General features: G+C 45.8%; 1 long non-coding RNA gene across 1 annotated transcript; it reads left to right on the top strand.

The window, feature by feature from the left end:
• Positions 1-722: 722 nt before the first annotated feature.
• LOC144722888 (uncharacterized) lies at positions 723-4,805 on the top strand. The gene is made up of 3 exons (XR_013586105.1): positions 723-1,261; positions 2,596-3,978; positions 4,171-4,805. It is a non-coding gene; the product is annotated as an uncharacterized LOC144722888 (long non-coding RNA).
• The last annotated feature ends 12,905 nt before the right edge of the window (positions 4,806-17,710 follow it).

Consider the following 17,710-nt stretch of genomic DNA (forward strand, 5'->3'; position numbering starts at 1 on the left):
CAAGCATTGGAAGGATGTGCTAAACCATTTCGGGTCTTAATTGATTGTGTTCACGCTTACGGTGACTTTCAGACCACGTTCAATTTTCTTCACCCCCCCCTCCTCTTTTCCGAACAGAGATGGACTCGTCCATCTGACCAACTGCCAAATCGCTGTCCTGGGTTGCTAAAGTTAAGAAAAAACGCCACTTTTTTCAAATGTTCTTGCTGTGGATTTCACACCTGATGATGATTGCTTGTGTTGCAGTCGAAACGTCGTGAGAATTTTGTTGTTTAATATTTTTATTATTTCCCTTCTACGTGTCTTTACCGAAAGAACCAAGAATATAACACAAACAAGTGTTGTTGTCATGTAACAACAACACAAACACGTGTTGTTGTTGTCATGTAACAACAACACAAACACGCTGTTGGGGACGCTTGGTGCATCGCCCGTTGGAGAGCCCCGCCCCGCACGCCCCCCCATCCCCCGCAAGCCCTTCCCCCTCACAACCCTCCCCCCAATCCCCCGCGCCCCTCCCCCCCACAGACACAGGCCCCGCCCACCGTTGGGTGACGTCACGCCCAACTGCCGCCCGTTCTGCGACATTGCAGTGGAGGCTCCCGCTCCAGTCGGTTCACTCCGAGACTCACGACGCCGAGACTCGCCTCTCTGGGGGAGCCTCTCACTCGCCTCGCTCTCCCAGCTTCACTGAAGACCCTTCTCGCCGACTTGCTGCCGCATGTAACTTGGACTCGAGTCAGACTCGAGTCATGAATTTGATGACTTCAGACTCGACTCGACAAAATGTACAAAGACTTGCAACTCGACTTGGACTTTAACATCAATGACTCGTGACTTCACTTGGACTTGCGCCTTTTGACTCGAGAAGACTTGCTACTTCCCATGAAAACTGGGGGAAAAAATGTTCACACGGCCGCGCCGCTCTCAGTTTATCTGCATCTGTGAAAAAAATGTGCACCACCTGTATGCATGCAGAGAGCACGCGCGCTGCCTGCACGACATCCAATCACTGTAGTCCCACGTTGTTTTGATTGGACAGCATCTAAGCAGGCACATTGCAAGACAACCAATGAATTGCAACAAGCAACAACGCGCCAGTTGGCAAAATGATACCGAAGATAGTTTCGTTTGGCTATAAAAATTACGATGTAGTCGACAAAAAACGAGTTGCAATTTGCAAAACATGCGGGTCGAAGATTACAGACGGTGCTGCCACAACGTCTAACTTTGTTCGACACCTGAAGTTGCACAAAGAAAGGTAAGTTTTGAACGAATGCTAAGCACCTTATCGGATGTACCGTAACTTACTAGCTGCTGCATATTTACTGTATCAACGAGACAGTAAACGCATGTCTCCCTTGCTGGTTAATGCTTACAAAAATAGGGATTTTTGAACCCCGATTATATGAGGTACATGAGTGTAGCACACTCAGATGGAAAACCTCTTCAACATGATGTCAACGTCCGTTTTAAAGTATCATTTCTACCTTGCTGCTAGACGGATAAACACAAATGTATATCTCAGTCTCTCCAACACACATGAGACAAAAACAGGCCTTCCAGTTTTACTCTTTCAATCGTTCAGTTTCAGAGTGGCTGGTGTGCTGCCTCATTGAGGTCGTTTATGTAATTTTGGTTAATCACAACTAAGCTGAACTGTCGCTGAAGACATAAACTATCACAATTAAACAATGAATGAGGCAGCAGTAGACCTGCAATTGCTGTGTGATGCAGCAAGGCACCATGGAATCTGGTGTGCAGGAGAGAGTGAACTATAAAGCAGGGGTTCCCAAACTTTACCATGACAAGGCCCCCCATATACCAGTAGATTCCAGCCAAGGCCCCCCTGACATGGGCCGTGCCACACTCTTTTTTCTGTGCACCTCCTTTCACAACTCGATGGAGTTGGTGCATCCCTAAACCCATCCAAGTACAACAGGAAACATAGTAAGACATATACACTGTAAAGAGGAAAATGATGACACAGTCACAGAAGATCCACCATTAGCCTTCCATTTTCATATCATGCCCAAACAGCAGGCAGCGCATGGACATAGCGTGCTACCGTAGTCTAGGTCTGTGAGGCAGCGCACCACTGGGATATATACAGTATATAATAAAATAATAACGATTATAGTAGTAATGTTCAGAGATGCAATAGATTATTATAGTGCAGTTCTTAACTAATGGGAATATTGTTTAGCTTATTTTTAGTTTAATTTGGTTTATTTTACTTATTTAATTTATTCAATTATTTTGTTTTGCTATACTTTTCATGCCAACTTGCCATGGCCCCCCTAGCACCCCCTCGCGGCACCCAGGGGTCCCCGTCCCCACTTTGAAAACCACTGCTATAAAGCATATGACTTCAGTTTCTTGAGGGAAAGGGCTTTCTTATGACTTTTGAAGCAGTGAAAATATTCTTAATATTGCATACACTGAAACTGAAATGTATTATCGTATACCGTAGTGTACAATAGACAATGAATATTAACACAACAACATTGATATGAGTAAAGAGTAGTTTCAAATACAACATGTGTGGCTATAAGGGATTTTCTGACATCTGTTTCATATTCTTTTCTGTTACAGGTATGAAGAATACCAGATGAACAAAAGCATCGTAGATGAACCACAACAGCCTTCAATCTCACAATTCCTGGACACTCGTGTAGGGCGTTACAGCATGAGCCACCCACAGCAGAAGGCCATCTCCAATGCGATACTGTATGACTTGATTATTGATTGCAATTTTCCTCTATCTATTGTGGAAAATAAGAGCTTTCGTCACTTTCTGGCTGTGCTGGACAGCAAGTATACCCCAGTCTGTCGCCGAACGCTGACCACAAAAACAGAGAGCCTTGCTGAGGAGAGACGTTCAAAGTTAAAAACTCAATTGAGCAACACTGACCATGTTTCAGTCACTGTGGACATTTGGTCTGATCGAAAGATGAGGGGATTCCTTGGTGTCACTGTGCACTGGATGGAGAGAGATGCAGAGAGGGTACAACTAAAGACAAATCTCTTGGCCTGCAACCGCTTCAAAGGCTCTCACACAGCGGAGCGCATCTGTGACCAATTTGAGGCAATATGTGATGAATACAACATCAAAGCTAAATTGGACTATATCATTAGTGACAATGCTGCTAACATGCGCAAGGCATTTACGGTCTGCTTCCCCAGCGAACAGGAGGAAGATGATGATGCTGGAGATAATCTTGATGATCCTGAGCTATGGCATGACTTAACCCTAGAAGACCAGCAAACCGTCGATGCTGCTATGGCAAAGAAACAGCGCCTGCAGTGTTTTGCACACACATTGCAGCTGGTGGTGGGAGACGGTTTGAAAGAAACAAAAGCGGCATGTCCTTCTCTCTCCAAGTTATCAAAACTTAGCTCCCTGCTCCACACAAGCGTTTAAAGACATATTCGATGGTGAATTTGGGGAGCACAGAGGCATCCCTGTTGCAGTGAGCACGAGGTGGAATTCTACACTGCGGCAGGGGAAAGCAGTCCTTCATTGTGATCAGCAAAAGCTCTGCGCAGTTCTTGAGAAGGCCGGGCATAAAGAACTGTCATTCACACTACGAGAGTGGAATCTGCTGAAGGAGTTGGTGGACATCTTGAAACCGTTCGGAGAAGCAACTGATTTGACACAGGGGGAGAAAGTCATTACAATCAGTGCAGTTGTTCCATCCGTCTTGTCCCTCAATCACCATCTTGAGAAGCTGAAGCCTCAAGTTCGTTTCCTGAGCGGCCTGGTCAGAGGTCTGCAAGCATCCTTGGAAAAAAGATTTCTTGGGATCTTCATTAATGTGAAAATGGCCCAGTCTCAAGAAGGGATCACTGCCCCCTTTTCAGACACAGTCTACCTGAAAGCAGCTGCCTTGGATCCAGCCTTTTGTCTGCTGTGGATTGAGCCCCATGTGCTGGTCAACCGTGACATCAAGGCAGAGGTGGCACAACGAGTTAAAGGTAAATCTTATTGACTTGCAATACAACTTAAATGCAACGTAAAATAATTTGATCTTAATCTGATCTAGGATCTAATGTGATATTAATCTGACTTTAACAATAATAACAATTTTCAGTCTTGCACAGTATCATCAACATCAGTAATGGTAATAAGAGCTCTTTTGTTTCTGCTGTTGTGACACGTTTTTTTAGAATTGATCCTGAAAGATGCTGCAGAGACGGAGCAACCTGTGCCTGTGCCGGTGCCTGCTGAAGAAGAACTAGAGGACATGGAAGGAGAAGGGCTGTTTGCTGCATACCATAAGAGGCAGAAAAGGGATGTTGGGACCCCACCAGCAGTACAGCTAAGTCACTACATTGACATGGCAGAAGGACAGAATGCCCTTTTGTTCTGGGCACTGAACAGTAAGACTCTTCCTTCACTCTTTCAAGTAGCCATCCGAGTCTTGGCAGTGCCTGCTTCTAGTGCTCCAGTGGAGCGAGTTTTCAGCCATGGTGGCATCATTCTGCGTCCCCATCGTGCACAAATGACTGACAGACTTTTGGCCAATTTGATCTTTTGCAAATGCAATGCAGTGTAGGGGCCTCCCTCCACCTGTCCACAGCACGCATGCGCACACACACTCACTCTCTGCTCATCACCTGTCCACACAGCTCTCTCTCATACACACCAGTCTCTATGGAGGCATTCCAATTATATTATCAGGTTGGTCCAGTTTTTCAGAAGTGATAATTTTGAGGAGTGAGGATTTTATTGATGACATGTTTAAAAAAGTTTAGGCTAAAAGAACCCATGTCTATTTGAAAGTTAAACTGTTTTGCAATATGAGGTCAATGCAATACAGGACTGAAGCTGCTGTGCATTGTTCTAGTGCAATATGCTGTTGAAATAAGATCATTTTTTGTGAAAATTAAATTTTCTGTTTTTTACTGTGTTTGATTAATGATAATTGGTTCTTTACCCTTCTATCTGGCAACAAAACTGACACCTTTTTACAAGGAGTCATGTTTGCATAGACCGCAATACCTGCAGTCATAATACAAACAAAAGAACATAACTCTGATAATGTGCACTGTCCTTAAAGTTGATTGATCCACACCCGAGACAGCTTTCCTTAGAGCCTAGTCTCATATGGGTTGGACCAGATGACGCCAAAAGGCGCACAACTCAAAGACAATGCACCATCAGAGTATAAATGCACCATCATACTCTGATGGTGCATTGTCTTTGAGTTGTGCGCCTTTTGGCGTCATCTGGTCCAACCCATATGAGACTAGGCTCTAAGGAAAGCTGTCTCGGGTGTGGATCAATCAACTTTAAGGACAGTGCACATTATCAGAGTTATGTTCTTTTGTTTGTATTATGACTGCAGGTATTGCGGTCTATGCAAACATGACTCCTTGTAAAAAGGTGTCAGTTTTGTTGCCAGATAGAAGGGTAAAGAACCAATTATCATATTTTTACTGGCAAATGAGGTTCCCATAGTGTAGATGCTTGCCCCGAGCTCTCATACTCTGATGGTGCATTGTCTTTGAGTTGTGCGCCTTTTGGCGTCATCTGGTCCAACCCATATGAGACTAGGCTCTAAGGAAAGCTGTCTCGGGTGTGGATCAATCAACTTTAAGGACAGTGCACATTATCAGAGTTATGTTCTTTTGTTTGTATTATGACTGCAGGTATTGCGGTCTATGCAAACATGACTCCTTGTAAAAAGGTGTCAGTTTTGTTGCCAGATAGAAGGGTAAAGAACCAATTATCATATTTTTACTGGCAAATGAGGTTCCCATAGTGTTTGATTAATGTCATTGTATAAAAAGAGGTTTAAATAAATACAAATCTTACAGACATACATGATTTGTATAAATTTTATTTCTGTGGTAAGAGGACTTGAAATGACTCGAAACTAAAATGGTAGGACTTTGGACTCGACTTGAGACTTGCAGGCTTTGACTTCTGACTCGACTTGGGACTTGCCTCATCTTTGACTCGACTTGACTCGGGACTCGAGAGCAAAGACTTGAGACTTACTTGTGACTTGCATAACAATGACTTTGTCCCACCTCTGGCAGACGGTCAAAGGATGAGAACATCTCCGAGGTGAGTGTGAGACGGCACTGGGGAGAGAGACACAGACGGCTGTGACACGTGTGCAGCGGGCGAGGGAGACGACGGCCCTGGACACGGCACACGCCGCCTGTGTTGTGGCCGAGGCCTTCGTCAGATCGCTCGTTGCTTTCAGAGGGACAAACATTGATACAGACCGTGAGGGAGACACGTGGACACAACGGAGACACAGGAGGCAGACACAAGTTGCTTTTCTCTTGGGAGCGAACACTCCGCACCAACACACGGACACAGGCAAAGCGTTCCAGTCCTCCAATCCCTCCTTCACACGCAACTCTCTCTCATCCTCCTCATGCACTGCTCTCTCCTCCTCATCAGCTGCTCTCTCTCATCCACTCCTCCTGCCGACATCCCCTCTTATCCCGACGGACCCTCTACCATTTGTGGCCATCTGGCTTCTGAAAAACAGCTCATAGCTCTGTGGGCTTTACCTGGTAGGATGAACCTAGTTGAGTTTCATTTGTATATATTTTTGAAGTGATTTGCTTACTTTTTGAGCAACCCCCAACTAGACATCTGTGAATAGGGGCCGTCCATAAATGACGTCACGCGATTTTGGCCGATTTTTGCCCCCCCCCCCTCGTCACACAGCGTCACAAAAAGTCAGACCCCCCTCAAATATGACGTCACAAGGCTCTGCCCCCCCCAAACCATATTTACATTTTGAAACTAAAACATGCTTCAAATCACTTTAAACTATTGTCATTGTAGTGCGTATTTAATGTGGCGCTGCACTCTGATGTTGTAATTGTAGGAGAAAACACGTATTAAAAAGGAGGCGTTAGAAAGCTGAAATTTAGCGTAAAATTCACTTGAAAATATTTAACGTCTAAATAAAACTGCAGATGTTCAGCATATTGTATTGAAATTCTCTTATACTGTAATTACCTGAATTTTTTTATAATTATTACTAGAAAAAAATACTTGAAACTTTGTAGTAAAACGAAGCAAAATGGAGAGTACAATTATAACAATCACATATTCATTCCACAGAATGAAAAGCCCTGGTAGAATCATTGGAATCAAAATGTTTAATAACAATCATACATTTAGTTTTTTACAAAATGTATGTTTATCCATTCTCCCATGGAGAAGCAAAATGCTCCATGGTGGAATAAATTAAAAGGTGACCTTAATAAATATAAATAATCGATAGTTAATAATGAAAATGTATCAAAATTAGTTTCGTTATAACAATTATATTTAATTAAGTTTATTTAAAGTTGCGCATTTTGATGTGACGTCACATCTCAAACCCCCTCCCCCCTCGTCACACATCGTCACAAATGTATGACTCCCCTCCCTCCCCATAGGTGTGAGACGTCATTTATGGACGGCCCCAAAATAGCTTCATAGTTCATCGGATTCCTCCAATATAAATAAAGATTCTGATTTCATTTGACTTGAGTGTGAATGCAAAGTGACAGAAGCCCGTGACTGTTGGCGCGTCGGCTGTGAGCATCTGTGACCCCAAATTACGCTCCGTCTGCCTTTGCAGAAAAGTGGTCATTGACCACATTCCGACCGCGACGCGTTACAACCAGTCGCCCGACGACGACCTGCCGGAGAAGGAGGAGAGCAGCCTGTTCTGCTGGGGCGTTTTTTGTGGGAAGGGGTCACGTCGGTCGGCGGCGGACAAAGCCCTCCTCAAGGCGCAGAGAAAGCTCGCCAAGACCCAGATGAGGGCGCGCCAGGTCCTGGAGGAGCTGTGGCGGGACGCCGCCGCGGTCGATGCCGCCAAGGAGCGGAAGGAGGAGGAGGAGAAGGAGAGCGTGGAAGAAGGAGATGTCCAGAAGGCGCTCGGCAGATGGAGGCGCACGATGGACTTGTCTGGCAAGGGTAGGAGACCAGGTGAGGGGATTGAGCTCGGCTCGCGGTGAGAGACTCGCCCAGTCTAAGGTGTTGCTAAACACGTGATGTTGATTCTAAATGTGGAGGGAAAAACCGGAGGACCGTGAGAAAAATATACGTGACCACAGGGAGAGAGACATGCAAATTCCTAATATACAACAGGCGTCAGGGTCGGGATAGAACTCATCACCACCTGTATACCAGGTGAGATAGTTAACATCTCGGTTCCGTGGCACCCTTAAAGGTAAGAGGTGTTGATGCAGTGCCTTTAATGCGGACAGAGGCTCTCGTCCAAACGGTTTTGACAGTCGTTCTGCGATGCCACCTTCTCGGGCGCTGCGAGTGCGCGTGAGTCACGAGGGGGGGGGGGTCCTTCTGTCGCAGGAACAACCGTCCGGCGAGGGATTGACCGGGATGCGCTGATCGAGCTCGTGGATGAGGCGATGAGCTTCCTCCCCGTTTACACTGCGGATGCGCTGCTCCTCGAGGGAAGCAGCAACAGTGTGCACACGAGCCACGCCAGCATCAGCATCGGCATGTACGTCGGCTGTGGAAGCAGCTTCTACAAAAGCAACAGCAGCAGCGGCAGCAGCAATGGCGCCAGCAGCGGGGGCAGCAGTGGCTACCTGCCACAGTCTGAGTCCGAGATGTTAACAGACTCTACGCCCATCGATACGGATGATGATGGCCTCCTCAAGGACGCCCCTTGTGCCCCTCCACCTCTCGAAATGGTGAATATAACTCTCTGTATCTCGCCAATTACACATATGCATGTTTATGTTTTTTTATTTCAAGGCCACAGTATCGTTGATGAGTGTGAGTTAATGTTTCTTCTCGAGAAGCAAAGTATCACCGGGACGTCGTGAAGAATGGCACTTGGGCAAGTGGCCTGTGTCCATATGTTCACCGCGTGCTGATTTCCTATTCTCCCTACTGCAGGAACTCGTGAACCCGGACACCACGGTTGTGGATGCAAGTGGTATACTGTACCTTGACCGGGGCACTTCCAGCAAGCCACGGCTAGCTGATTGGATGTTTGGCCATGAATCGGTAGGGAGTTACTTGCATATGCAAACACATACAGAACTGTAAAAAAGACAAAGATCCCCTACAGAGCCTAAAAGACTTTTGGAGCAAGTGCTGTTAGCAAGCATCTATGAAGGTCGTCATTGTGGCACACAAGGGGGTAGGTGGCCAACACTACGCCCGGCCGCCTTTGTCTTCCCAATGACAATGTTGACACACTTCACAAAGTACTCATTTGAGGCTCAGTCGACTTCGGGAAGCCCCAGGACCCATTCAGATAATCGTCACTGGTATTGTCCATAAGCGGCCATAGAAGTCGGGCCACCGGGTTAGTAGAGCAGCGCGCTATCCACTACACTACTGCTCCGCACGTACATACACACACGTACAAGTACCAACATATGCGTACACACATGCAATGATAGCCATGTTAAGGTGTTCGCTGTGAAGCCCAGAGCATGGGTTTCGGATGTGCGAGCGAATCGCTCGTTTGCCTCGGGCGTTCTCGACGAGCTAATGTCCATGGCGGTCTCCTTCACAGGTCTCCCAGCCCCGGGAGGGAGATGCTTCCCCATTGTATGAAAACCAACAGCCACCGGGGTTCGTGCAGCAGAAGGACGGCCACAGGTGAGACGCACGCGCGCATACACACAAACGAACGCACGGTCACGAGAGCATCGCCGTTCACACCCGGCGCCACATCCCGTCCAGGCACGGACACGGGACCTCTTTCGGCCTCACCCCCGCGCCGTACCCCTCCTGCTGCGCTGACTCAGCTTGCGTGTGCCAGGTGGGAAAGATGGGAGGGGGGGGGCACCAACGGACTGTGCGGCTTGACGCTCGTTTTCTTCCGCAGATTTATCAACGTTGCGCCTTGCGCCAGCCAACTGTGGTAAGCAGGCACGAGCGTCCGCCCCACCCCGACCCCGCCGCCTGCGAGATGGGAGATTGAGTGTGCTGCTGGTTCGGCACCTCCGGTGAACACGGTTCTTCCGCTGGGAAACTCTGGGAGATCGCTCCTCATGCGTATTCTGCCACTGCTGACAGTTGTATTTGGGAGTATTTGATATTGATTTGGTGTTCTTTTGGTCGTGCTGATCATTCGTCATATCTGCCCAATATAGCATTTGGCACAAGTGAAATTAATCCGTTGCACACCTTCTGTTGAATGCTTCCTTAATAAATCTTCAGTACTAGATATTAATTTATGTATGTTTTGTACCATGCCAAATCTGACTCGGATGTTTTGTTTTTCCAAAAATATCACTAGTTTATCAATTACTCCCACAATGTACGTATTTTGAATAGTTTTAATTAATAACACGAGTTGAAACGGACGAAGTAATTCAAACTACTAAAATATCGAACAACAACTAGCCAGATTTTTGGAAAAACAAAACATCCGAATCAGAGTTGGTACAGTACAAAAAATACAAAATCTAATATCTCGTACTAAAGATGTATTACCGAATCTTGATTTGAAGCTTTCGGGACTGCAGGAATCCATATACTCTTTGGTTCTTTCGGTAAAGTCACGTAGTTAGAAATAAAATTAAACAAATCACGAAGTTTCGGGCGCAACACAAGTGTCCATCATCAGGTGGGACAACCACAGCAAGAAAACATTTGCTGAAGTGGGCGAGAGAGCTGCCGTGCCAAGAGGTTATATAGGTAAGAAAAGGGGGAGCAGCAAAGGGGGAGAGAGAGGGGGGGGGGGGGGTATGGGGTATGGGGGGGGCCTGCGTGAGCGTTCGGGGGGAGAGAGGACATGAGGTGGGGGGGGGAAGTGGGCGGGGCTGGAAGTGGAAAGCTGGGGATGCGGGTAGAAATTAACTCGGAAAATAGGCTAGTACCCGGCAGATATGATGAAACCATAAACAGTTAAGGTTTTACCTGGTTAATAACATCCTTCCAATGAGTGCTCCATTTGTATCCATCTTCTCGGTTGAAGTTATGTTTATATATCTGCCTTGTGTTCGCGAACACAGTCCGAGACATGTCGTTTCGTTTCCCCAATGTAATTGCTACCACAGGTACAACTCGATTTGTAAACCCCAGGATATTGCATGTCAGGAATGACATCCTTCACAGATGGGATTAGATCACTGATTTTGTCTACTGTATTGAATCGGACCTGGATCTTGTGTTTGTTTAATATTTTGGAAATCTGTTTGGTAACACCTGCTATGTATGGTAACGTGATGGTTTTGATCGGCTTCTCAGGGGGTTGTTTCTCCATGGTTGGAGAAACAGCTTCGCGAATAATGCGGTCTCATTAATCTTGAGGGCTGGTGTACGTGTTCCAGTTCACTGGTGTTGTATACTAAACCCTTCTTCCAAACTTGATATTTTTATATATTATCTTTTTACTTGATATATAATGAATGAAAACACCCCAAAGCGCAGCAAACTGCAAAACACCAGGTGTTGTTAAGTGATGAACTGGAGGAGGGCTGGGATGACAGAATTTGCAACCTTGCCTCAAGGAAAGATAAATCCAGGGTGAGTGGTCAAACGAAGTGGGTCAGCTCAAGGTTGTGTACACAGGGGAGGGAGCTGATTAACAACCCTGCACGGCTGAACGTGAGGGGGCCTTTGACCTGAAATTAAGAATAACACTCCCAGAGCAGAAGGTTGGATGGCCACAGTGAGACGAATAAGAGCGTTGTATATCTCAAGGATGCAGACTCAGCTGAATAACAAGGCTGCGGGGGTCACCAGAAGTTCGCGTTCGCCTAGTTAAGACGAAAAGCTCAATTATTCTGTATTGCTATTAAAGTAACGTTAAAGTCAGAATTTAACAACAGGGTAGGCTAAAGTTATTGATATTCACACCCACTCCAATTAAACCAGGCCACAAGTTACGCCTACTGAACCATCACCATCATTAAGTCAATATGAAATGTTATTTCCATACTTTAATATACAACTCGACCCAAAGCATATGACAATCAGAACCTTCCTAAGTCAAAATTGAATCGCACCCAGACAGGAGCGAATAGTCGATATAAGGTTGAAGAGGGAAGGAAATTAAGAGCACGGCGAACTGCAAACGTAAGCAAAAAAGCCGGGAACACACCAACCCAGCGACCCACCAGCCCAGCAACAGCGAGTCGGGCTTCGACAGGCCATAAAAGTAGAAATAATAACTCCCGGGGTCAGGGGACATCAGAAGAAGCAGGCAGACAAAAACCAGAACTGACTCCAAGGTTCAACCGCCCTCACCTACAAGGAGTGACGGAAATTAATGAGGCCTTGAGTTAACGGCGTCAGCTGGACAGCAACAACAACGGCGAGCAGAGACAGAGTGAGGCAAAACCTGCGAGGCTATGAAATGCAACTTCATGTCAGTAAAGCCCTGACCAACAAGTTAAGTTAAAGACATCACAATACATAATATCGTACATAACATCAATGTTAACGCTATTCACCGTCAACTATATTCCGCTTATATAACCATGCAGACACCAAGGAATACGAATTCCTAGGATCAAGAAACTTACCCCTTAACCTAAGATATCGGAAATAAATTAATAATAATAAGCCTATGCATGAAAGGACAAAAGTTAAACTTATGAAAAGCCAGGATAGCGGGATAAATCACCACCAGGTCGAAATAAAATACATAATAAAAGAGCGATGTTAAACCCAGGGTCGGAGAGAAAGGGAGATCCCGGCCGTCTTTGTATCCCCGCAGCGCGGGATGGGAGTGTGTATGCGCTCGGGGAGGCATCTCCACTTGGGTCAAGCACCACGATGGGAAACGACACACCTTAGGTTACATACAGAATCATAACTGGGAAATGGTAAGGGACAAATGTTAATTTAAAACTTTTTAACCATGTCTTTGTGTGCTGTGAGGATCGGAGGGAGTGTGCCCCTCCCTCCAGGTCGTGCAACACGGACAGAGGCGCCTGTGAGACGATTTGTAACGTCTGTGTTTTGGTTCATGAAGAAGGCCAGACAAGAGATAATATTGCACCCAGACAGAGAGACGATTTCGAGGCAATTTGTAACATTTGATTGTTTGCTCATGGATTTTATGGAGGGAGTATGACAACGGAATATACCGTGGGTGATGCACACAAGGACACGGACGTACGGACACACACATGGACACACCTACCTACGGACAGATCCTGACACAGCAAAAATCGAAAGAAACCCCGCCTTGTGGGCAGGACCCAAAGGGATTTTTCGGCATAAAAGAAAGGACCCTGAGCATTGGAAACCAGTTCGACCAGGAGGGTCAACTCATCAGCCGAGTTCGACCAGCGGGTCGGCTCAGGAGCGAGCTGCGACCAACGGGTCGGCTCGACTCTTCAACTCGTCTGGGACTCAGCCGAGTTCAGCCGGCTCTCGGGGCTCGACTCAAGCGGCTCCCCATCTCCTCTGCAGGCGGGCAAGACCCGCTTGACAGCTCAACTCGGCCTGCGTGGGTCAACCTCTGCCGAGTCGGAGGTCTCTGCTGCAGCTGATAATCGCGGTTTGGCGACGAGGCGACGACCCAACACTGCACGCTGCGAGCGAGCTGTGGGCGCCACCTACCGACCGGGTTCCGAACTACGACAGCGTATCAACAGGCATCCAAACCAATTCAACACGGCGACAGGAGAGCGACTGATACGTATGACGCGCACCGCCCCCTCACCACACGACCACCAGGCGTCTGTTTGACATAAAGAACCGACTCCGAACATTGACTATTCAAGACCACTCTTACCACTCAAACACACTCGAACCCATAAGCCATCCGTGGCTGTGAAGAAACACTCGAGACCGAGTGATGGCCATCCGTCGTTTATAAGAGTATTCGTAATTTTATCTTTAATATTTAGTGGGCTGTACTCTTAATCGCATAAATTCCCAACAGATCCATCAATACGAATTGATTCTTGGCACCTCCTTCCGCCGAGCCACGCTCACGTGGGGAGTGGTGGCCCACCAGATCCTTATCAGGTGATCTGGTCCCCAATTAGTAAATTTGACATAAGATAACGATCTTCGGAAAAGGAGCACCGTCGCAGGCCCTTACTCCGAGCCATTCTGTTGTCAGATAATCTGCCGATGTATCTGTTGAGATTGGTGCCTTTAAGAATAATAACTGTTTTGATTGTGTTTTTTTTATCGCCGTATAATCTTTCAAGTATCTTTCAGTCATAATCGCCGCACGTACTCGCATCCTCTACAGAATATTCAACTGTCCCGTGACCCAAGGTGCTAACAACGTGATAAGGGTTGCGTATGATCAATAAGGAGGGCGGTACTGCGTGAACAATATTGAGTATAATCATTCATTAAAGTTAAGGTTTTTCTTAGCATAGTATTTGCATGTTTTAACGACTCTCTCTCTCACTAACAACCATCGCGTTATGCGGGATCCATGTGCCGTTGTCAAGTGAAATCAGACAATCATTGATGATACTGTATTGATGCCGTGTTGACGTTCCGGGATTGAGAGTTCGCATACTATATCATAGTTGAGGTTGAATTAGTAATAAATTGATTAATACAGAAGTGGTTGTGTGATTCTTTCCTGAAGTCTATGCATAAGATCTGCTTCTGCGTTGAGATCTGAACTTGGTGACCTTAATAAACACACTAATACATACTCAGTAAATGTTAAAGGGATAACGGGGTGAACCGGGGACCTAAAATATAAGCGAGAATGAGACGAACCTAGACAACGATGCCGAGTTAATCTAAGTTAATCTTGCATACTTACACCACACCTGCATAACTGCATACGATTAATTGCCTTATTCCGATCGATAACCCACCCTCGTCACCGAGGCGGGGTCTGGTTATCATAACGACTTGCATTATCATAATTACACCCACTCGCATAATTACTACAATTACCTCTCGAATTGGCATAATTAAATGTGCATAATTACATAAATTAACATATTTCCGGATAATTACACATTTGGCCAAATTTCATTTGATTACTATTATTTTCACTGAATATTCATAACCCACATATACAACATAATAATTTCACCCACGCACGCATACAACACATCAAAATTTTCATACCCAACATATACAACACTGGCTAGGTGGTGTCGGTCGTAAATGCAGTTGGCCCTATTGTGTAGTGTTTTGATGATAATTCTTCTGTGCCGGATGGGGGTGGGAATCCGGTTTCAGGTAGGAATCTGTGTGGGTGGCTTTCCTGTAGACAGTGTCCCAACGAGCCGTCAAGTCTCTTCTCAAATAAAACATCCAGGAATGGTAGCTTACCATCCTTCTCCGCTTCCATGGTGAATTTGATGGATGGGTGTATGGAATTGATGTGGTTGAGAAATTGGTTCAATACTGGCAGGCCAAACACCGAGAGTGTCGTCTATATTTCTCTTCCACAATGAAGGACGTAGGGTGGATATCTGGATGGCATCTGTTTCAAATTTCTCCATGAAAACATTCGCAATCACTGGTGATAAGGGGGGGAACCTTCATTTTGTTTGTAGAAAGTACCATTCCAGGTGAAGTAAGTGTTGGTAAGGCAGTGCCTAACCAGAGTATGTACATCAGGATTCAGTCCATGTTGGACTAAGTCTTCAATTATTGCTAAGGTGTCAGGTGCAGGAACCTTGGTGAACAGAGAAACTACATCAAAGCTGACGAGCAAATCATCTGGGGACAGTGAAATGCCCTTGATTAGAGAGCCCAATTGAGCTGAGTTATGTACTGCTGAGGTGGTCTTGCCCGTGAATGGAAGCAAGGTATTAGACAGACAACGGGCCAGTTTGTAGGTAGGTGAGTTGATAGTGGAAACGATGGGCCGAAGTGGAGTACCTTCTTTATGGAATTTTGACAGACCATAGAATCTGGGTGGTCTAGTAGCAGAAGGTTTTAGGGAGAGCCGTTTGAATGGCTCTATTAGAGGAGTTGAACTGGTAATGATATTGTTGGTTTTTGTACCCAGGCGGTTGGTAGGATCTTTGTTGATTTTAGTGTAACTTCCATCATTAAGAAGGTCCTGGATTTTGTTGTTGTATGTGGTTTTATCCATGATGACAGGAGCATTGTCCTTGTTGGCTGAGAGGATGACTATGTCATCTCTCTTTTTCAATTTAGCGAGTTCAGAGCGCTCGTCTTTGGTGATGTTACTAATGGGTTTCTTAGCATTTTTAAGGATGGTGGCAATTTCAGATGTTGCCACGTCTGTCGGGATGTGCCCCAAGCATTTGAGGGCTACATCTACCTGGGCAATTATATAATCGACTGGGATGTGTTTGGGGGTGACAGCAAAATTCATCCCTCTAGCTAGTACCGATTTTAGGCTATCGGAGATTGTGCTGCTACTCTGATTGATAAGTCTTGTTAACATCTAGCTTTTTAATGTGTGGATCTGATTTTTATTTTTTGACAAGTTATTGAATTTAGCAATAAGGTTAACCTTACATTTGGAGGACATTGTTGCGGCAGAATAAGTAGTCATGTTATCTACAAGGTTCCAATCAAATGCGGACATTTCATCTGTTAATGTTAAGTGTGATTGTAGGAGACATTTGTCTAAATTATCAAGTTCAAGACGGAGTAGTCTTATCCTCTCTGAGATTAGAGAAAGGCTCGCTCTGAATTATATCCGTTTGGCGTTAGGAGTAGCGACAAGGTAATACCGACCACAGTGTAAATGTGGTCGGTATTACCTTGTTGTCGCAGCATCTCTTCAGAAAGGTGAAAGACTCGATCATGTGAGCCACCTTGTTTCGTAGTCTGTTAAAAGCTCTAACAGATGTGTAAAAACCCTACCCGTAGAGGTGGTTCAATCTTGATTTGAAGCTTTCGTGACTGCAGGCATCCATACTCTTACACTAACATCTGCTTCTGTCACTTTTAACGCCAAACTAATCTTATTCAGAGCTAGCCTTTCTCTAATCTCAGAGAGGATAAGACTACCCCGTCTTGAACTTGATTATTTAGACAAACATACACCAGGCCCTCAAGATGAATGGGTACTCGGACCGCATTATTCCCAAAGCTGTTTTTCCAACCATGGAGAAACAACCCCCTGAGAAGCCGATCGAAACTATCGCGTTACCATACATAGCAGGTGTTACCAAAAATATTTCGAAAATCTTAAACAAACACAAAATCCAGGTCCGATTCAATACAGTACACAAAATCCGTTATCTAATCGCAACTGTGAAGGATGTGATTCCTGAGATGCAATATCCTGGAGTTTACAAACTTGTGGTAGCAGTTACATTGGGGAAACGAAACGACATCTCTCGGACCGTGTTCGCGAACACAAGGCAGATCTGAAACACGGCAGAAAACCAATACCTCTGCCATGGCTGACCTTTGTTATAATGCTGTGGGCTCGCATGAAATGTTTTTTTCCGAGACCAAGGTACTCTGCAAACCTTCCGGCTACTATAAAACGTTTGTTCATGAAGCCATCCAGATATATAAACATAACTTCAACCGAGAAGATGGATACAAATGGAGCACTCATTGGAAGGGTGTTATTAACCAGGTAAAACCTTAACTCTTTATGGATGTTTATCTGCCGGGTACTTGCCTATTTTTCCGAGATAATTTCTCCCCGCATCCCCAGCTGTCCCAGCCTCCCACTTCCAGCCCTGCCCACTCCCCCTCCTCTGGCCTCACATCCTTTCTCCCCCGAGCACTCACGCAGCGCTCCCCCCTCTCTCTATCTCTCTTTCCCCCCTTTCTCCTCCCCCCTTTCTTACCTATATAACCTCATGCCACGGCAGC

The sequence above is a fragment of the Lampetra planeri genome, chromosome 16 (assembly GCF_965212315.1).
Source record: "Lampetra planeri chromosome 16, kcLamPlan1.2.h2, whole genome shotgun sequence".
Lineage (NCBI taxonomy): Eukaryota > Metazoa > Chordata > Hyperoartia > Petromyzontiformes > Petromyzontidae > Lampetra > Lampetra planeri.